This window comes from Podarcis bocagei (genome assembly GCF_964188305.1).
Source record: "Podarcis bocagei genome assembly, chromosome: 3".
Classification (NCBI taxonomy): Eukaryota; Metazoa; Chordata; class Lepidosauria; order Squamata; family Lacertidae; genus Podarcis; species Podarcis bocagei.
In genome coordinates this window covers 27,292,576-27,310,302 of record NC_138127.1, presented here as the reverse complement: position 1 = coordinate 27,310,302, position 17,727 = coordinate 27,292,576, and the positions used below count along the sequence as shown (strand labels likewise).

General features: G+C 43.6%; 2 long non-coding RNA genes across 2 annotated transcripts in view; both read right to left on the bottom strand.

Moving 5' to 3' along the window:
- LOC308583449 overlaps nt 1-17,727 on the bottom strand; it is a 193,056-nt gene that overhangs the window by 65,779 nt on the left and 109,550 nt on the right. The window lies entirely within an intron of this gene.
- LOC308583443 lies at nt 1,917-17,726 on the bottom strand. The gene is made up of 4 exons (XR_014006221.1): nt 17,206-17,726; nt 16,812-16,953; nt 7,620-7,683; nt 1,917-2,020 (listed from the first exon to the last, which is right to left on the bottom strand). It is a non-coding gene; the product is annotated as an uncharacterized lncRNA (long non-coding RNA).

Here is a 17,727-nt window from a genome sequence, read left to right as displayed (position 1 = left end):
ATGTTTCACAGGCATTGTTAAAATGCTCAGCTTTCTAGAAACTTGAGCAGAAATCTCAATAGTCTTAATGTCTTCCCTACTTGCCTATGACAATTTAATTACATTATACATTATCCCATTCAAGATTTCCCCTCACAGTACTCTGGTGAAAGGAATAACACTTACAGATTGTTAGGTTTATACATTAAGCTCATACAAAACACAATGGATCTTTCCTATCCATATTTAATTGTGCAAGAGAACAATGATGCATTAATAAGGAAGAAATAAACAAATAATAATACCTATATTTCCTAGCTGAATAATTTTCCTGATGCTTAGCAACAAGTTGATTCTGATAGCCAAATGACAGCATTGTGGTAATATTTTCCCATTTAATCAGTGAATGCCTAGAAAATCTGTAATTGTTACTGTCAAGGGAGGGATTCTGCTTAGTGTCCAACTAAGAACAGAGGGACGCGGGTGGCGCTGTGGGTTAAACCACAGAGCCTAGGACTTGTCGATCAAAAGGTCAGTGGTTCAAATCCCCGTGACGGGGTGAGCTCCCGTTGTTCGGTCCCTGCTCTTGCCAACCTAGCAGTTCGAAAGCACATAAAAGTGCAAGTAGATAAATAGGTACTGCTCCGGTGGGAAGGTAAACGGTGTTTCCGTGCGCTGCTCTGGTTCGCCAGAAGCGGCTTAGTCATGCTGGCCACATGACCCGGAAGCTGTACGCCGGCTTCCTTGGCCAGTAAAGCGAGATGAGCGCCGCAACCGCAGAGTCGGTCACGACTGTACCTAATGGTCAGGGGTCCCCTTTACCCCTTTAAGAACAGAGGAGCCCTTCAATGGCAGCTATACAGTGACAGATAAAGGACTAAGGGCTGTGGCTCAGTTGTAGGGCATCTATTTGCATGCTAAAAGTCCCTGGTTCAATCTTTGGCATCTCTAGGTAGGGCTTGGAGAGACGTGTATCCTGAAACCCTGGAGAGCAGCTGCTAGTCAGTGTAGAGTGTAGACAATGCTGAATTAGATGGACCTATGTTTTCTGAGTTGACACATCTTTGATTCTCTGGCAAAGTAATGGAACACCAAGTAGTTTGGATCCCCAAAATAGTGAAGCTACACAAATAGCCTCCACTTCATTTACTAGCATACTATCTAGAATAAGGTTACCAGATGTCCCCGTTTCCCGGGGACAGTCCCCGGATTTACAAATCAGTCCCCATACAAAATCCATTGAAGTTGAAAAGTGTCCCTGGATTCACTGAAAAAAATCTGGTAATCTTAATCTAGAACTGTGTGTGTAGGTTCTCAAGCTTTAACTACAGACTCATAGTCTCTTCCTGTTCTTTCATATCAACAATCTAGTTTTCAACCAGATTGTACATAAAGCCTCCTGAACTCTTAAATCAACACTTCTATCCAGGGTAGGTCACCATTTAATTAAGGCCTCTAAAAAAAATAAATCCTCAGTACTGGGGATATTGTGCTATTAATTATACACACTGGGTTCATGTTTAGTTTTTCCCACTAGTATTATATAATGTCTTCAAGACTGCTGGGTTCCTTAATAGGAGAGAGAGATTATACATGACTGCTTTCTTACGCTGAAAATGGGCTAACCCCACGTCCTGCAGGATTACAACATTTAAATTATGTTAATTTAATTAAAAGGACAGTGTCAGGTACTTTAGGACCCAAGTGCAGATTTTGTTAATGTAGCACCATCATTTAATCAATCTGATTACATCATCTTCTAACAACTGGGCAACTGAGACTGTATGCATTGTTATGGGGTTAGGGTTGGACCAGATGTCCTCTTGGGATCTCGAATAGCCTTGTGATTCTTGACTGTAATATTGGGGCTGGGGTGGTTAATAGAACCAGAAAGACCAGTAGACAATATCTTTATCATTCTGGCAAATGGCCAAGCATCCTCCTTTTGTTAGGGATATTGGGGGCCTTTAACAATAGCCAGAGACTGTTAGGGAATGGGGCATGCATTTCTCTCTTCTAAGGAATATTGTGGTCCAGGTGTCTGTGTGAAGAAAATGAAGACAGAGTTCAGACTGACAGCAAGACAGACTAGGGATCTGTAGAACGCAGAGGGAGTTGAGGAAGCACTGAGCTTTGGGGATATTTCTTAGCGTGTTTAAGCCAATATTACAAAATACCAACAACCCTCCAGTGAGCTCATTCAGTGGAAACCAAAACTAGAGGGTTGTATCCAGTATCTTAGCACAGTAGACCCACTGAAATGAAAGGAACTAAATTAGTCATTGTGATGGGTCTGCTCTGAGTAGGACTTGCACTGAATACAACCCAGTCTAGACACTGAACTCCTGAAATCTCTCACCACTCAAAGAATTGGCGTGAATGCATTACAGTACGATCATAATACTGGTAAAACAAGCAACAGCCATTTCTGGACCACAATGGCCTGGCCACTGTCATCCTTGCACTGGTAACCTCCAGGGAGAATTACTTCAGTGTGCTCAGTATAGGACACAAAAAAGGAATCCTTTGGCCTGCAGTGCTCCTCAAGACAGGGGTCAGCAGGGTTGTTGAAAAGAAGCCTAAGCCCACACAATACAACCATATACAACCAGAATATTGGGAGAAGGTGTCAAAGTGGCCTCTGCCTTTAACCATGCAACTTGACTGCTGCCAGGCAGGAAAAGTTTAGCCCTTTAAATGCTATTCTGCAACTAAAATTATTCCTACAGCCAAAGAGGGAGTCACTATAGTTTATGGATAGACTCTACATAGTATGTACATTGACCTGAATCTGGCTCTGTGTGTAGTGGCAACCTTCCATGTGCAGAGCTTATGTTTTCAGAATGCAAACCATAGGAAACCTCCTGGGACGTTGCCAGATTCTGCTGGGTGCAAGCACAATATCCTGTTTCAGATTGAGATGCACAACGAGTGCCTAGGCAGCTCAATCGAAGTCCAAGCAGGACCACGGTCATCTCAGTGTGGAGCTGGGTAGATGCAGGCTAGCTAGATGCACATTAACCAAGAATTTGTAGATTGTACTCCAGCAAAATTTGGAATTAAGTGAGACTTACGTCAGGGGGAGCCAATGTAGTGCTGCCCAGATGCTGGGCGCTATTCTCCATCAGCCTTAGTCAGCATGGCCAGAGGTCAAGGCTGATGGGAGCTGTAGTATGTCAAAACAAATTCAATACCTTACTATGCAAATACAGTAATCACAATACACAAAGCGCACCAGGCTGAATAATAATAACTATAAACTGTATTTTTTTCTTCTTGTAAGTTCCTGTATAACACAATCCTTAGGTAAAAATAGAAAAGTCCTCAAGGTAACGAGAACAACACAGCTGATGTAGACTGATGTAGAATAAACAATAAGAAAAGGCAAGGAAAGACGAGAGCTGGACCATAAAGAAGGCTGATCGCCGAAGAATTGATACTTTTGAATTATGGTGCTGGAGGAGACTCCATGAGAGTCTCATGGACAGCAAGAAGATCAAACTTTTCCATTCTTAAGGAAATCAGCCCTGAGTGCTCACTGGAAGGACAGATCCTGAAGCTGAGGCTCCAATACTTTGGTCACCTCATGAGAAGAGAAGAGAAGACTCACTGGAAAAGACCCTGATGTTGGGAAAGATGGAGGGCACAAGGAGAAGGGGACGACAAAGGACGAGATGGTTGGATAGTGTTCTCGAAGCTACCAGCATGAGTTTGACCAAACTGCGGGAGGCAGTGGAAGACAGGAGTGCCTGGCGTGCTCTGGTCCATGGGCTCACGAAGAGTCGGACACGACTAAACAACAACAAAACGACTGTTTAAAATGGTATTGTAGTCCATTGTATGGTGTGAATGTGGCCTATGTTTCTTGCTGCTTTTTATGACTAAATAATCTGAGTATTAGAAATTATATATAAAAGGAGGGCACAATGGATGTAATATTAATTATATGGAAAGTTTGTCAAATACCAGTTTTCAACTCCACCTCACCCTTTCTGCTTCTTTTGACAATTAGGAGGCAAATGTATCAATGTGACATGAAAAGGGTTAACCGAAAAAAGGTGCAGCTGCAGGTCAAACAAAACCACCAGAGCGCTGAATGATACGAGAATCAAATGGCTTCTGATATCTGATACGCACAGCCATCCTAAGCATCAATGGACAATTTATTCCAGGAAAATATATCAGTGGCACTGCCCAACTGTCATTGACTCAGCCATTTAGATCTTTTCTGATATTTAAATAATCCATCCCAATAAATCCAGTTAAATTGTTTTAGATAAGGGCTGCAAATTAATGACTATTGTCTAGTGAGTTTCCAAAAGCAATAGCCTTGATGATGAGATAAATGCTGCTATGTCTCTCCAGAGGAAGGAGCAGGAATATATAGGCTCAGTTTGACTGGCATTACAACCGTAATGAATAATAGCTATGGCTCTGTGGGGAAACTGGAAGACAGACTGAATACGAGACACAGCAAATGCATGGCAGTGCCATCCAACTGTGTGTAGGTTAATGGCGGGACTCATTGGCATTTTCTGAGGGGAACAAAAAGCCACAACCCCCTCTCCTTTACCAAACATACATGTAGGGAACACGGGTGCTTAACTGGAGAAACAAAAAGATATCTCATTCTCCAGTGGGTTTTTAAAAAAGAAAATATTGCTATTTCTGATATCATTTTGAGCATGAGCAGGTTTTTTTTGGGGGGGGGGATGGGGACTAGGGAGAACAACCACTGCAGAAAGCTCTACAAAGGGGTTGGGAAACCATCCTGATTCCTGAGGGCTGCATTTCCTTCTGGGCAAACTTCTGAGGGCCACAAGTCAATGGCGGATGGGGCCAGAGTCAAAAGTAGAAGAGCCACAAATATAATTTTTACCTATGTATCTTAGGCTAGTTGCTACAGATACTCATACACCCCTCTCTATCTTGCATCCAGGCAAGCAAGAGTCATTATCAGAGTTCAAGGATGCATTCTCCCCCTCACGAAATTAGATATGCCCAATAGAATATGTTGTGGCATGTGCTTGGTTGAGGCGCATGTGTGGTGCCTGCAACAGTTTCTCCTGTACGCAAATGTGGCCACAGGCTGGCAAGCTCTCCCCTACGGATTGCAGATTGGCCGAGTTAAACCAATGTCACAGTGGAGAAAAGGAGCCAGGTAGGCCTCTGGCTGCCACAAACGGAGGGCCTCAGATCCCAAGAGGGGACAGCAAGGTTTAGGAGGTAGAGAGGCAGGGTACTGAGATGGTTAGAGAAAGCGAAGGCGGGGTGGGGTGGAGGACAGCCTAGGAAAAGGGGCTGGGGAAGTGAGTAGCCCAGAAGCAGCCTTCTCTGCTCTGGTGCCCTCCAGGTGGCCCCCCAGCACCCACCAGTCCCAGCCAGTATGGCCACTGGTGGTCAGGGAAGAGGGAAGTAGTTGTTCAAAAACATCAGGAGGCCACGAGGTTGGGGGAGGTGAGCTCAAAGGAACATAGAGGAAACTAGAGGGAGAAAATACCTTGTAGTCTAGTTGGCCTCTCAGCAGTTGTTCTGGGTGGGTGGGTGGGAGGGGGAATAACAGCAAGCAACACTTTGTATTTGGGAAGATGCCAGCACAAATACATTATATAGTGTAATAGTATATAAGGAGACATTAAGTAGATAATGTAGAACAAACAACATGCTGCAAAGGGGAATACGGCTTCAGAAGATTTATGGTAACTGTGGTATTTCTGATACATATAACTGCACCTTAGATCTGAACGGTAATGCAGTGGACTTAATGCGTACTACACACTCCATTTGATATTTTCAGCACCATTATAAAAAAGGATGTAATTTCTCTAATGGATATTTGGCGCCATCTATAGACTGATAACAAAACAGTATCCCTTTGCAGCCATTGTGACTTTTAGAAATCATGTGCCAAACTGTATCAAAACGTTAGGGTTGTTACCTACCTACATTCTACTCAGAGTAGACCCGCTGAAATTTACAGACTCAAGTTAGTCATGTCCATGAATTCCAGTGTGTCTACTTTGAGTAGCCTAGCACTGGATTACGATTACAACCCATAACCAGGCTAAAAAGGGCCCTTGAACTCTGATAATGTTTCTTGATTGTCTGGATGGAGAATAGACATAGGCGCCGACTCCATGGGGCTTGAGGGGGCTCGAGCCCCCTCAAAAAAAATTTTTGGGGGGCTCAGCCCCCCCAATAATCTCGGGCAGGCGCCCTTCCAGCAGAGCGCCGCCGCCGCCCCCCCGCCTCCTCCCCACCTGCTCCTTCGCCAGCCAGCCAGCCGCGCGCCCTAATCGGAGAGCCCCGGCCGGAAATCCCGCAAGAACAGGGGAATCCCGACTGGCCACACCTCCCAGCCAGCCAATCGGCTGGCTGGGGGGCGTGGCTTGCCCTATTTAGGGCCGGAGCCACTTTATTTGCATATTCATGAGCTTATTTATTATTCATGAGCTTTCCCGGGCCCCCCCAATATTTTTTCTAAGTCCGCGTCCCTGAGAATAGAGAGGAATATGTGAGTAAATTAACATTTGTTGCTCTACACAATTTTGCTTCTGGCCCTACATCTGGTTTCTAGAATATGATCCTTGGGGTGAAAAGGGTTTCCAACCCCTTCTGTGTTGGAATGCAGCCTAATACATTTTTTTGCAGGGCTGACATTTTGAAGAACTGTGGATTTTAGGCTGTGATCCTATGCACATTTACCTGTGAGCAAATTGCACTGAACACTGTGCTACCTGCTAATCCTATACATGCATAGGATTACACTGAGGAGAACTTAGGCACCCCCATGCTGTCACAGTTGATATATACACCAATAGACAGCTAGATAGACAAAGATATATAGATATAGATATAGATATAGATATAGATATAGATATAGATATAGATATAGATATAGATATAGATATAGATATAGATATAGATATAGATATAGATATAGATATAGATTAGATATAGATATAGATATATAGATATATAGATATATAGATATATAGATATCGATATCGATATCGATATCGATATAGATATAGATATAACTGTGGGAGGCAGTGGAAGACAGGAGTACCTGGCGTGCTCTGGTCCATGGGGTCACGAAGAGTCGGACACGAATAAACAACTAAACAACAACAATAGATAGATAGAGATAGAGATAGAGATAGAGATAGAGATAGAGATAGAGATAGAGATAGAGATAGAGATAGAGATATGTGAGAAGAATGTCTTGGCTGTCAATAAAAATCCCAAGATTAACTTGTCCAGAGTATTTAAAAGGGAAGAAATATGATAAGAAATCCCATTATCTGCAACTCAATTAGCCACATTTAATTTCTAAACAGCCCTTCATCCAATAATCACAGGGTGGTTTACAATATAAAAACACCAAATTACATACCATAGTAACAAACAATACCTTCCCACACACAGTTTAAACGGCAATAGATTGTTGAATTAACCAAAGGCCTAGGAGAAGAGGGATGTTTTTGCTTGGCGCCTAAAGATATGCAACGAAGGCGCCAGGCGAGCTTCCTTGGGGAGAGCATTCCACAAGTGGGGAGCCACCATAACAAAAACAATTGCCATTTTTTAGTATCTTAGATTATTCAAAGTACTTTATATAAAGATCCAGGGTGACCTACCTCACAGGGTTGTTATGAGGATTAAATAGGTAGGTAGGGAACCATATGTGCCCCCTTGGTCTGCCTGGAAGAAAGGTGGGATATAAATGTGATAAATAAATAGATAAATATATGCATCACCTCAGTAACCTGTAGAACAACCCCATAAGGCAGATGACACTTATTATATGTGGAACCTACAATAAAATGTTGCACTTCTACCTATTCAGGGTCTACTTGGTCATTCCCTCCTGTTGGAACATTCCATTCCACTCCTCTTCCCTTTCTAGTGTTCCATTTTTCTTTTCCAACTCTCATTCCACATTGTGTAGCTGCTGAGCATGCTAAATCTTCAATTGGCTGGGCTTTTTTTGGTGGTGAGGTAGAGTTCCATCTTCACACCTTGGAGTCCTGCACATCTCGGAGTTCTATAAAGCATGGGAATAGTTCCCTATTGTTTTACGTGGCCCCATTTTGAATACTCACCACCACCTGAGCAATGAGGTAAAGGTAAAGGGACCTCTGACCATTAGGTCCAGTCGTGGCCGACTCCGGGGTTGCAGTGCTCATCTCGCTTTACTGGCTGAGGGAGCCTGCGTACAGCTTCCGGATCATGTGGCCAGCATGACTAAGCCGCTTCTGGCGAACCAGAGCAGCGCACGGAAACGCCGTTTACCTTCCTGCCAGAGCAGTACCTATTTATCTACTTGCACTTTGCTGTGCTTTCAAACTGCTAGGTTGGCAAGAGCAGGGACCAAGCAACGGGAGCTCACCCCGTCGCGGGGATTCGAACTGCCAACCTTCCGATCAGTGGGCAGGCCAATAGAGTGAAGCCAGCTATGAGCAGGACACTGTCACCAAGCTAAATGGAGAACATAAGCAGGGCTCCACTGGATCAGGCCAAGGCCTGTTTGTAGCCCTCCAGGTTTTGTTGGACTTTGCATTGCCCCTTCTAGCACAGCCAATGGTCTGAAATGAGGGGAACTGCAGTCCAACAATATCTGGAGGGCAACAGGCTTCCCACCCCTGATACAAAGGCTGTTTCTTTGCAGAAATTAAGTATGGAGCTCTCGCATGTAGAGCTTCTCCCAGCTAACCCTGCCACCACAGAGACCTATATAGGAACATAGGAAGCTGCCCCACACTGAGCCAAACCACTAGCTGAGGGATGAGGAAACTTTGGCCCCAGCCAGCGTGGCTAATAGACTGAGGGGAGTTGTAGTCCAGCAACATCTGGAGAGCCAAAGATTCCCCACCCTGGAACACATCCATCTGCCTTGCTATAATCTACCTTGACTGGCACCAGCTCTCCAGGGTTTGGGGCAGGGATCTCTCCCAGTTCTACACAGAGATACCAGGGATTGAACCTGGGCGCTTCTGCATGCAGAGCAGATGCCATGGCCTTCCCAGTTTTGCATATGTCTGCAACCTTCACAAATGACAAGAGTGCTTACTGTATTTCTATTCCACATACAAAACAATTGCATGAGTTCCTTCCATCTTAGAAATGGGCTTTTTTTTGGTACGGATTAATTCAAGCACCCTGTCTCTGGAAGACGCCACTTTGGGTGAAGATGCTTCTTTTTGTGCAAATGGATTTTTTCTCTGTCCAAAAAAGAGAGGCACATTTGCAGACATGCAACATTTAAATGTGATTCTATTAAACAAAAGTAGTCCACAGCCAGAAGCTGCTCTGCTGGCAAAGCATCGAAATTCAGCTTTGCTAGTATGCCAGTATCTGAATTTAAAGCAGTAGTCAACTGTACTGAAGCGAAAGAGTCTATCATTTCATTTGGCTCTCTGACAAAGATGCAGTCATAAATGAAGTCTAGAATCATCCGGTTTATTATTCCTGTTTGTTTCTGCCAATGATGTCCTTTTTCTGCAGCACTCACACTGTGGCTCTCAAGTCCTGAATGCATTTCTTTTAAAGATAACGAATGATGCCATCCTGTATGGCAATTTCCTCTCTTATTCCCCTCTGAAATTTAGGGGGAAAGAGTAAGATGACTTATACATCAGCTGACTTATGCACCCAGCAACGATTTGAGTACTGGGCTAGGGAGATATTTGTCACAAGTGTGTTATAATTAGAACAAGCCACACAGATGTGCTTCAATATGGGTGAGCAGTTCTGACTTCAGAAATCATAGTTAGCATGTTATACCAAATCCTTCACTACAGATCCTTTTGTTGTGCCATAATGTTCTTCAAAAGAGCCATACAGCCCCTTCTTCAAAGGTTATAAAGCACAGGAAAATAGGAATCTGCCTTACACCGAGGCAGACCAATGCTCTTTTTAGCTCAGATCTTTCTACACTGACTGGCAGTGAATCTTCAAGGCAGCGTTTTCTCCCAGTCCTACCTGGAGATGCTGGGGATTGTACCTGGGACCTTCTGCATGCAAGACTGATGCTCTATCACTGAGCTATGGCCTTCTGCAAGTCAGGTATGGGGAGTTTGTTGCCCTCCTGGTGTTGGACTACAACTCAAGTAATCCATGATCCTTAGCCATGCTGGATGAGGCAGATTCCCCATGCCTACTATGAGGCCTCAGCCCTGCAGGTGTACTTCAGCACATGTGAACACAAACATGCACACATGCATGAAAGAGGAGTTAATTGCAGCTATATAGGAAGCTAGCCAACCTAGCAGTTTGAAAGCATGTCAAAGTGCAAGTAGATAAATAGGTACCGCTCTGGTGGGAAGGTAAACAGTGTTTCTGTGAACTGCTCTGGTTTGCCCGAAGCGGCTTAGTCATGCTGGCCACATGACCCAGAAGCTGTACACCAGCTCCCTCGGCTAATAAAGCGAGATGAGCGCAGCAACCTCAGAGTTGGTCACGACTTTACCTTTACCTTTTTATATAGGAAGCAGGGATGTGGGTGGTCTAAACCACTGAACCTCTTGAGCTTGCCGATCAGAAGGTTGGTGGTTCAAATCCCTGCAACGGGGTGAGCTCCCATTGCTCTGTCCCAGCTCCTGCCAACCTAGATAGCAAGCACAGGGTATCAAAAATGGATATCAAACTGCACTTTTGAATTTGCCACTGCACTACTGAGTCAAACCATTGGCTTAATGCTAGCTCAGCACTGTTTACAAACAATGCAAACCCAAGCGCTACCCTCTATCTCCAGGATTTCAGCCCTACCTGGAGATGCCAGGAACTTTTACATTGCTCTGTTACTGTACAGGCGTCTCCCCACTTACACGCATTTAACTCACACACAGCGCCAGGTAGTAATTAAATAAACTGATTTAAACTATAAATAAAGTGCAAAAAGGGCCTCAAAACAGCAGGAAAACTGCGAAAATGACAGGAAAACAACAGGAAAACAGCTAGCAATCCTAGGAGCCTTTGCAACTGCAACCCCATGAGGTTTATAAGGTGTTTACAGGCCTTTTAGATGGTGTTCCCCACTATATGCAATTTCACGTAAATGTGCGGTAACCCCGGGAATGTAACCCCTGTATAAGTGGGGAGATGCTTGTACTATGCCACTTCCCCATACCATAAGGATCAAGTGTGCCCTCCCAGCTTGGAGAGAAAATGCTTCTGGTAACTTTAAGTTTCTGCATCTCTCTCTCACTGTGTCTCTCTCCCCCCCCCCCCCAGCAAATACTTCACAAAGCCAAATGCTCAGCCAATGGCAAATAGTACTTATTGACTTAAGTAAAATGGTGCCCATTTACCCCAGCTTAGAATCCCTTTTTTCAAGCAAGATGCATCCCCGAAAGAGAAACTTACAAATCCATTAAAGAAACAAGTCAGTGATGTTAAGGAACACACGAGCTTTGAACTGTTTCCTAATCAGTATTTGAGTTGTAGCGATTTCCCAGTTAATTATTAGACCCTTTTTATTAAAGGTTTGTTACACAGGGGACATACAAGCTCTTTTCCTTTTAATTTTTTTTTTTTTTAGCACACAGCGGCATTTCCTAGTGGCATTCACTTTCAGAATCTGTTCTCGAAGCTTTCCAGCAACAGATTTTTTGCAGTGTATGTTCTCTCCTGGCCTCTAGCTCAGGGTTCAAACCAGCCATTTTCTCCAAGTATGTAGGCCATTTTATCCCTTTCTTATTACCACTCTACATTCCATGCTAACCAAGCATGTTCAGTCCTTATTGGGCTGCTTTTGGTGGGGATGGGTCAGTTGCCACGATTTAAAAAATAACTGTGTTTATGGAGAACGAATGCTGATATTTCCCTCTTCTCAAATTTGGTTGCAATCCTTGTGGTACTCACCACCTGTATTTTTTATTGCAAGAGGAGAATGTAAATCCTTACTGATAACCAGTTAAATAGGAAGCTTTTCCTGGGGGATTCTATCTGAACATTCAGACTGTGTGTGTGTGTGTGTGTGTGTGTGCGCGCGCACACACACGTGACTTTGGAATAAAACAGTATTTGGATCATTCTTGCTTTCCACGAGCCAACTGTTGCAAGGTCTTCAAGGCATATAGTGGGGGGGGGGAGAGAAACCCAGATAGAATGTAAATCACACGACTAAAAAGATTTTCTCACTTGTTATTAATTGAATCACTGTATCACCTTTGTTCTAGCATCAAAGTCAGGTTGCGTAAATATGTGTCAGATGAGTGGGACGGCTTTTTAAACTGACAGCTGGGGTTTAGTAGAACATCGCAATTATGGCTTTGCCTGTCTCTTCATCCAACTGGTGAAGGAACTAGTCCAAGCTATAGCTGTTTTTACAGCATTTGTACTTTGCAAATGGTTTTACTCACTGAACGGTCTTCATTCATGAGTTTATCTGCATTTAAACTGGTGGAGATAGAGAAACAGCAGAGTGGGCTGTAGCATTTTGATACCCCCACAATGCATAAACACTTGGAATCACACAAACAAACTTTCTGATTAGCTTAACAGAAAATGAATAATAAATATAGCAACAATAACCACCGTCATAATAGTGTGATTTTAAAGGAAAGATGTAATTGAAGGATGTGCCAGTTTAATGGAGATTCCACAGATCTCCACAGATTCAGTTTCTAGCAACAGATTTGTCCCATATGCTTAGGAAATGCCCAGTCATTCTGGGTAAAAATTAAACAGACTCTCTGTTCCTGACAAAATTAAACAGAATCCATCTTGCGTAATTTTGGATAAGATAAGATGAAAACTGATAAGAAGAGGTCCCCGCTCTGGTTCCCAGATGCTGAACTTGTTGATTTAATAGAGCTCTACTGCAGAAGCATATTCTGTCAGATGTTACCGCAATTCATTCCCCTGAAACACCCGCTCCCTCCCAGTCAACAACAAATCCTGCCAACTGAAGCAAGCAGGTGCTCCATACCTGAGACAGGAGCTAACTGGCAACTCTTAATAATTGAAAGGTTGGTTATCCCATAAATGAATAGGATGGCGACAAAGGAATCTCAAAATAGCATGACAGTGAACCAACATTACACAACTGGTCATTGAGCTTGAATTTTACAACACATATGCCTCATCTGTGTTGGCTGCTATTCAGGTGATGCCCCCATAAATTATTAACATTTACAGTTATTTGCAGCTGAGGGTACAATCTATACTGGAGCTATGTCGGCTGAAAGGCTTTACACTGGGCTGCTGGCAAGGCAACTACACTGGTGGAATCAGGAGCAAATAGGACCATACTAGGTTTCCAGGAAGTGTTTGCTCTCCAACCTAGTAGAAAGCAGAAGGAAAAGGGGACAGGAGCAAAGGAGAAGGAAAAAGGAGGGGATAAAGGAAGAGGAAGGGGGGAAGATACAGACCATGAAGGGGAAATGGGCTGCCCCACTGGAGACTGGAAACAGGAAAGAGAAGGAGCAGAAAGCAGTCTGGTAATCTCAGTGCTAAAATATTACAAAAGACAAAAAAAGGACATACTCCTTCTGTCTTTTACGCTGCAAATAATGGGTTGTCTTAAAATTTGGTTGCATCAATCTGTCAAAAACAACTCTCATTACTGGCCAAGCAGAATGAGGCATTTGGTTTAACTCATTCATTTGGCATTCCATTTGGTTGCAACACTTGTTTGCTTATAATGCAATAACTCAGGTGCACATTGAGATATCAGAATGAAGTTCAAAACACACGTTCAGGTCATAACTACATTTTAAGTCCAAATACTGGCTTGTACAGAATTGATTGTAATGAGGCATTTGAAGTGGGGCTTCTTAGACAATAGTATATGCTTGATGACATAGACCTGTGAAGACAATGTATGTGGTTTTTCAAAATGGCTCTTGAGTGGGAAAGATGTGCTCCCCACTCCGATTTTCAAAGTCAAATATATTAAAGGTCTATTTAGAAATCTTCCTTTTATTCAGTTAACATAGCTGAAAACAATTTAAAAAACAATGTAATTCTGTTGATAAACTATCCTTATTAGCTACAGGATTCCCCATGCAGAAATGATTGCAGTTTTATCATACACAAGGGTCATAGCTGTCAATGTTTCCCTTTTTTAAAGGGAAATTCCCTTATTCCGAATAGGATTCCTCGCAAGAAAAGGGAAAAGTTGACAGCTATGACAAGAGTATCAACCATAAAAAGCCCCACTCAGATAATAGCCAGACTTCCAAGACCACAATTCAAAGAATTATTTGTATACAACTGTTTGTGGCATTCTTCATGTCCTTTCCAGTCATTGGCTGAGCTGCTGTGATTTCACAGTATGTTAATGATCATTCTAATAACTGTGGCAGAATATGACCTGTAGATTACTTATACAGGGTCTTATTTGGTGCTGCACCATTACAGCTGTTGCCAACATTCACATTTTGAAGCCCCTGAAGACGTATATGTTTTGGCCTTTGTAGGGGATTAATGCAATGTGGGCAACTATATGATGATGATGATATTTATTACACACACACATGCACATACACTTTATGTATCAGAAGATCTCCAGGCAGTGTACAACATTAAAAACAAATCACAAAACATCAATGATAAAAACATAATAAAAGCATACTGACAAACAGCCTAATAATAAAATAGCCATCATAATAACAGTCCTTTCCCAAACACTATATATTTCCTACAGTATTGTTATGATTATTTTAAAATGTTATTTGATGTTATAATTTGTATACTGCAATGCTCTCGGCAATTTAGATCTGTTAGCTGCCCTAATGTCATCACAGATCACTGAAGGACATGTTAGAAATGTACATAATAAAGACATATAAATGCATACATATTGCAAATTACAAAATGCATGCTAAATCATTAGGAAAGAGATCAATGCCTTTTTACAAATCAATGGTGTACGGTTCCAAGTGTGGCACTCAAGGACTTAACTGGTAGGATGTTCTGTTTCTTACTGTATTTTTAATATACTGTTACATGCTACCTCACTCTCTAAGCCAGGCATGGCCAAACTTGGCCCTCCAGCTGTTTTGGGACTACAATTCCCATCATCCGTGGCCACGGGTCCTATTAGCTAGGGATGATGGAAGTTGCAGTCCCAAAACAGCTGGAGGAGCAAGTTTGGCCATGCCTGCTCTAAGTGGTGTGAGATTCCAGGGGTTCCAGGCACTTTGTGCTTCATTTTGGAAATGAGCCACAATAGAGACTGTGGTGGCTTTATAATATATGGTTTATTTATATATAGTCTTGTTTCTCCCATAGCCACAGCTTTGGATTCAAACAGAAATCAAACATTGTTCTGACACTCTCTCCAGCTTGCCATTTCTCTTCTGGCCCACATTATTGCAACTTCCAACTCCTAACTCAGGCTTTGTCCTTCTAACCATATATGAGTTGAAGAAGGAACACCACCATTTGCCCATCTCTCACAAAGCCCCCTTCCCTTTCCCCGCCTCAGTGGCGTAGCGTGGGGGGTGCAAGGGGGGCAGGCCGCACCGGGCGCAACATCTGGGGGGGCGCGCTCGCTGCCTCCGGAGTCGCCGAAGAGCCTCGGGCGCAGGCTGTAGCAGAGCCGCATGTCTCGCGGCGCCCGGCAGGCAGCGGCTCTCAGCGCTCGCCGCGGAGGACGCGCCAGGCAGCCCCTCCTCACAGCCCTGCCTCCGCCGCTGCTGCTGCAGCTGCTGGGCCGTTGCATTTCCCTCGCCTCTCTGCCCCCCTCCTCCTCCGGGCAAGTGGCGTCGTTTGGGCAGCAGCGCCAGCGGCAACTTGCAGGTTAGGGGTTAGGGGGTGCAAATTACGTGCCTTGCCCCGGGTTAGGGGGCGCAAATTACTTGCATTGCCCCGGGTGCTGACAACTCACGCTACGCCGCTGCCCCGCCTTTAATGGCCCATCACCAAAGCTATCACCTCAACACAGGAAGCTAGCCTGCCTTAACACTTGCTGGATCCAGGAGTTAGAAGAGTTTCGCACACAGCCTACTTCCTGCCCCAGAACAATTCCTATGTATTTCTATTAATTGTGCTCTTACTCCTAGGTGCAAATGGCTTCAAGACTTTTTATAGTGTGGAGTAATGTAGAAATTTAATAAACCAGACCTAATCAGCTGTGGTGGTGGGAAAACCTGCCTTTTCCATCCCAGCACTAGAAGAACAGCCTCATGTTCTAGCTTTGCACTTCTCAGCGGAATAGGATTTCTCCTTGCAATATGACTTCACCTCACACCTCGGCTCCTGCTCATTATAAGGACTGGTATTTTGCTAGTTTGTAAAATTAAGAGGCCACTGCAACTGTAAAATAATTCAACATTTACTGTTATCTTATAAGCAAGCTGTACATCCTGAAACCAAGAACTCTAGAGCTGAAGGATACCATCTCTGGATTAAATTCAAAGTGACTATTCAAGAGCAAAATTGTTTTGGGATTTTCAGACAACATTAGGGGGCCTATCCAGGAAAAAGTAAGCAAATATAAACCACTGCAACTGGTACCAGACTGACTCAGGTCTATTTAAGAACGTGACTAATGAGATGCATCCACATCTTTCCAACATGCCTCCCTTCTGCAGCACCGCTTCACTCATGACTTACGAGCTCTTATTGCTGCTCAATTTGTCATTACGGGGAAAGATGAAATGTAGCATCATGATAGTGCAATTTCAGTTTCTGAGTTCTTAAAATACAGCAATTTTCTGAGTTTAACTACAATTGCAGGTGATTACAAAAGCAAAGACGTTTGAAAATAATGAGGAACTCTGTCATTATTATAATACAATTTGAAGTACAACTTAAGTGGCTAGAAATCATTTATAGTTGCACTGGAAGTTATAATTTGAAGCTGTTTCATATGAACATACCTGCAGCGCCATTCTAAGCACCTTTACCCAGTCTGAAGCGATTCCCATGGAGCTCAATGAGTCCTATAGCAAGCAGCACACTTAGGACTGCTGCTTTATGTTAATTGTTCATCCATCTGGTTACACAGCTAATAATGTTTATCTGTAATGGCAACAAAGAAGATGAAATGTGAAGGAGCCTGGTAGAGTCAGGCAAATCAGATATTAGCTATTTTTATTTTATTAAAGATTTTCTTGATTTACAAAAGTGTGTGCAATGTCTCTCTTGTATTTCCCCCATGTAACTTTTTTTACAATTCAGTTTCATTTGTTGAGACATTAGGAAGAAAAGGGGGAAAGAGGTGGAGGGGGGGAAGATGGGTGGGGTTGGGTGGCATGTTTCTATTTTACTTACTATATGTAGCATTTGGTGTCAGCGTTGCTTGTGCAGGTTCTTTGCTGTCCACTTGTGTTCCTTTGGCTCTTTACAAAATGGTTTGATAATATGCTAACTTAATTAGAAATAATACAGTCCAAAGGGGAGAAATCTTGCTATATTTTCACATATTTGAAGGGAAAGGTACCCCCAAACAAAAATACAGGTATGCTGAATAATACCGATGTACGTATATAGTAAAACTATTGGGCTGGTGGTGGGGAAGGAAGAGGGGCGCTGCCAGCCCGGTTTCTCAACAGTCAGCAGCTGCCCTTCCCACGACTGGGCGCGCGGTTTTTTCCAAGGCGGGGAGATTCCCACCGCGCGGCCCGCGAGGGGTGTCCCTTTTAAGAGCGCGGGGGGTGGGGGGAAGGCCTTATCCGGTTCTTACGGCCCCCTAGAGGGCTGTCCGCTTCGTTTGCTCCGAGTCACCTGACTCCGAAGAAGCCACAAACCTGCGAGGCCCCGTGAGGAACGAGCAAGAAGAGCCGGCAAGAAAAG